This window comes from Parasteatoda tepidariorum, chromosome X1 (genome assembly GCF_043381705.1).
Source record: "Parasteatoda tepidariorum isolate YZ-2023 chromosome X1, CAS_Ptep_4.0, whole genome shotgun sequence".
Lineage (NCBI taxonomy): Eukaryota > Metazoa > Arthropoda > Arachnida > Araneae > Theridiidae > Parasteatoda > Parasteatoda tepidariorum.
In genome coordinates, this window is record NC_092214.1 from 72,309,663 (window position 1) to 72,315,068 (window position 5,406).

Genomic DNA, 5,406 nt, shown 5'->3' on the forward strand with positions numbered 1-5,406 from the left:
TTCTTGCTTGTGTTAGCAACTTTCACTCATTGTTTTTTTTTTCATCATTAAAAAAATAATCCATAAGTATTGAAAAAAATAACCTATGAATAGGGATCATCACCCAATCATACACTGGAAGGTTTCTGCAGCGAATGTTTTCCTAAATCGTTGCTAACGTTATACGATGAAATGCAATTGCTAATTTTTCTGGTCTTAATTTAATTCGAAATAAATTTTGCTTGTTCACACTTAACTCAGTTTTAGGTAACTAAACTAATAAGGTAAAGTTTAAAACAATTTTTATATGTTTTTATTAATAATAAAAAAATAAAGGAAACAATTTAAATTATGATTAAGTTAAGATTTATTAGGATTCTTGGTGATTACTTAAAAGACTAGCAAAAGCATTTAGAATCATTAAAAAAAGAAAGAAATACTTACCAGCTCCTCCTAATTGGCTATAATTGTGCGAAGCCACAACTTCATCAATTTCACAAAGTTAAGAAAAATAGTCTGAAACAGTTTCACTAGATATTGATGGTAAATTCCATGAGCATCGCCATTAATTCAACTCCAGTAAGAGGTCTGTAATTTTTATCCTTGAAACAAACATGAAAATAATTGCCAAGATGTCATTAAAAAATACCTTACACCCTTCAAAGAAAGTTCTATGTGTGAGTGTAATAGTCGTGTTACAGCCAGTGGTGTAATTATTTTGAAGGTATAATGGAATTTCAATTTCTCCATGCATGTAGTTTTCAAAAAACGAATATTTCGGCGTGGGACTTAGCAAATTTGGTAAAAGCCTAACTTCTTGTGCAAATTTTATAACTTTGTCTCCGGTTTCGATTGTAGTGGCAGATTAAATATGCTTATATTTTTATGTAATGCATGAATCATGTGGTTCTTAAAGAAGCATTTGATGAAAGAATATGAATACGAGTACATCAAGTTAAATGACAAATTGCCCATCTAAATGTGCATGCATTAAGTCATGTGCTATGAAAAAAAAGCTAAAAAATTGCTGCCTAATTTTTATTTCTTTATTTATAATTAATTTTTAAACTAGGGGTAATCTAACTAAAACTTTTACTTTCAAAGATACTAAAACAACAAATAGTGCCAAATAACTTTCAAAATTTATATTTAAACTTGTTCTTACACAAAATCAGAAATAAAAAAATAAAAATAAATAAATAAAAAGGGAGAGGGGTCGTGAAGAAAGACTTGAAAAATTTTTGATAAAGATTGTTGAATATTTTCCTATCCAAAAAAGCTTAGTGATGTTGATTGCAATATTTAATATTCATTTGTTTTAGTAAGTCCTTATTACCCATTCTTGTAATTATGCAGAATGTTCCATACAGACCACCCTAGATATGTACTTTTTAAGTGTAATTAAGTTTACTAAGATACTGATAAGCAATCATTAAATACTTAATTATTAGATAAATTTATTTAAATTATAATTAATTTATCAACGGAGAAATCCTCAATCAAAATATTAATTTATTTTAGCTGTGGAATAAATTAATATTTAACATGTTTCTAACATCATTCGAAATATATTAGAGTCTTTGCGTACAACAGTTAACTAATCGTAATTGTGCTTGACATATAGTTTTTTAATTGCTGTGAAGAGAAAAATTTAATTATATTATATGCATATATATGTATCGTGAACCAAAAAAAGGTCCATCCGGAATAAATTTTGATCTAGTGATTGGATCTTCATATTCTACTTCTCAGTCTTAATGGTTCGAGGGGGTGATCTCAAATATGCTAATCAATAAGCGTAAAATCAGAGGATATTTTAAGTTATGAAGTCAGACACAAAAATGTACTTTATCTGAATAAACATACCTTTCTTTTCAACGGATTCAGATTTCTGACCCCTAAAATATGTATATAAGTAGCCTCAATCTGGGAAATATAGTCCCAAAAGTTTAGTCAGGAGAGTGTTCTAAAGTTTGGACCCCTTAATAATAATTTTACTTTTTGCGCATTTTGCTATATCTCAAGAATGTTACAAGCGAATTGAAAATTTTTTGGACCCGATTCTAAAATTCGTTAATTCAAAGATGCTAAACCCTTGCTAAAAATAACTTTTTGAAAATATTTATTATTTTATTTAATAATGGTCAAAAAAATTTGGAATTGTAAGGTATACAAATTTTTACATCATTTTAAAGTATATAATTTTACATGGCAAAATACAAAATTTGCGCAAAATCAGTTCAATAGTTCCTGAGAAATCGAAACTTAAATATATGACATATATGTTATATCTTTACAAAAGGAAATATATAAATATATATCTTTACAAAAGGCACACTCTTGTGGAACACGTTTCAGGATTTCTAAAAATAGTAGAACGTCTAATATTAAATTTATACTAAAACATAAAATTTTCAATAAATAATATTTTTTTGTTCTTTTCATTACATGAAAATCATGCAAATTATGACCATGAAACAGAAGCGTTGATGGCATTTTAGAAACTAATGAAATAGAAAATATTTAATAGAAAGGATAAAATATATGCCAGGATACAGATAAAAAAAGTATGTCATAAGGTTCCAGTACTTAGACGCAGTTTGTTATGAAAATTAAGCCTCGTAAAATACAAGTCAAATAAAATGCATCAAATATATTATTTAAAATGAAAAATCTTTTGTAATCCAAGGACGATAAACTTACTTAGCTAGGTTCAAAAGAATAATTATTATAAGAACAAATAAAGTTCCTTTATTACGCTTTTTAAAAGTGTTATTTAAAATTTCACTAGAGAAGAAAAAAATCTGCCCAACAAAGTTACATAATTTAAATATAGGGGAGAGGGGGGCATCTTTCAACATTTCTCACTAAAGAATTATTTGGGAAGTTTTATTGCTTTAGAAATCTAAGTTCTAATTACAATTTACTAAATTTATATATGAGTTATATAATTAGCCAATCCATTATATTTCCTCCCTTTTATATATTTTAGATAGATCTCTCTTATAAGAACTTTTTTGCTCCCAAATTTAATAGTTTACCACTGAAGACCTGTTTATTAGTAAGAAATTATAATGATTGTGAATTTAGTTCCATCTTAAAGTGTTGTCTGAGTCATTTCAACAAACCCTGTCTTTTTTTCACGAAAATTATTTCTATTTAGTTTTATTTTCAATTTAATATTTTTGTCGAATCCAATTTTAAAATTACTTAAAAATTGAAATTAAATTTAAATTAATCAGTTATTTATTTATTTTTTGGTTTTGAGAAATTGAAAAATTTAATTGAACATCATAAAGCTATTTATAATTTATGTTTAATTTTATTTCTGAGTGATTTAATAATTTAATTGAATATTATTTTTAAGTAATTTAAATATAGCAGTGGCATAAATAACACCCCGCAGTGCAGGAGAGCGCAAAATCCGAAAATAATACACTATGATATGGGTGCACAATTTGGGGCTCACCAGCTTTTCTTGCGCAATGGTAGACAGCACCTGAATATAATAAAAAAGTTATTAGAATTTTGCTTGGAAAATAAAGATATTTTAAATCTTGAACTGTGCATTTTTTAATGTGCCAAATCTTAATTAATGTAGTTTTTAGATCGCTTTATTCGGTGGTTATCGCAACAAATTTCCAAAGTTTTAAAAATCCCAAGATTTTTTTCCACTAATAGGTGAATTTCAAATTCTAATAATCACTTTTAAATCTCTTTATTTGTGTCCAGTTCCATCTAAGTGACTTTTCGATAGTATTTTAGGAGGTTATTACTGGATTTCCATGCATTTTGTAAAATCCTGATCTTTTTAATGCATACATTATAAACACTCTCGAGTTTTTCAATAATCACTTTTGACGTGATTTATTTGTATCAATACTATCGAACTAATTTCTAAGTACAATCTTTCTCGAGGTATTGTTTCTGCATCGTTAACCTAAGCACATATATCTAAGTGTAACTTGTACTAAATTTTGACTTATATTTGTTTTTTTAAAGCATTGTACTGTTTCTCTAAGTATTTTTCCTATTGTTTTTTTCAGCATGTATTGCTACGCATTTCCACATGATCCAAATATTTTTGATTTGTATTAATACGACACTCGAATCGTGATTTCCCCCCCCCCAAATAATAACCCTTAATACAATGTCAACCCTCAATACAATGTTAAATTTTTTACTGTTCTAAATTCCGCCTTTCTATCGCAATTAATTAAAATTTTAAAATTGAAATAAAATTAATGATTATAAATAGCCAAATGTATCTTCATAGTGTTTTCCTTTCGTATTAAGATATAAACAATTTAAGTTTAAGATAAGGCGCATTTATACATTTTGCAGGGGGGCGCACCCAAGACAATGAAATATAGAATTAAAATATTATTCTCAAGTATTTTAAAAATTCAATTTAATATAATTTGTAAAAGTAATATTGATATTTTTTGATGGTTAATTAAAACGTACAGACTCAAAATTGCATTTAAAAGGAAAATATTACTGAGCTAAAATAAATACTGAAAAAAATTATTACCTACTAAATTAAACTTGTCATGTCGAGTCACGTGATGTATGACGGAAGAACAATTACATCAGGATCGAACGTAGAATAATGAGACACATGACTCTTGCTCAGCTTCTTTAGTGAAAATCTGCCCCACACCTGTTGACAATTTAATCTTTGGATGAGCTTCTGGGTTCTCCTAGGAAAAATTGCACCTTCGCGAATTAAGTTGGCCTCGCAGATCACAGTACAGAAATAATCCTGTCTCCTGGATCGAATCATGCCTTGACGAAATCAGTTGGCACTATAGGAAAATATCCCCACATTCTGAAATCAAACAATACACTTAACATTCTTGAATCAAATAAAAAAATTATATTCTGACTATCTGGTGCATAGAGAAAAAGTGACACCAATGAGATTTGATTACTTTTTCTGCTTTTAGACACTCTGTCAAGAATTTTAGTTATAATATTTGGTTTAGGGTGACCTGGGGTAATTCCTGATCAAAAAATGCAAACATCTATTTTGTGAAAAAACTATTCAAGATAGAATTTTAATATTTACTGGAAATTTGAAGCTATATGAGATGAGTCCTATGCTACCTTCTTTTGTTTGAAAATCTAATTAGAATTTAAAAGATTTTAAATTGGTAGTGATCAGGAATCACCCCTTCTCTTGATCATTTCAGGGGTAATTCCTGATCATTTCTGGGGTAATTACTGATCACCAGTTTTTATAGTAAATGGGTTGTTTAAAAATAATTATACAATGGTAATTAACAAATAAGACATTAGGATCAAACAAATAAACCAAAAAGATATTTTTAAGCAGCTATTAAAACGTTTTATTTAAAAGCCGGAATAAAGATTAACACTTCAGCTCTGGCAGCAGCTCTCACACTGAAATTTTCATTTTCAATC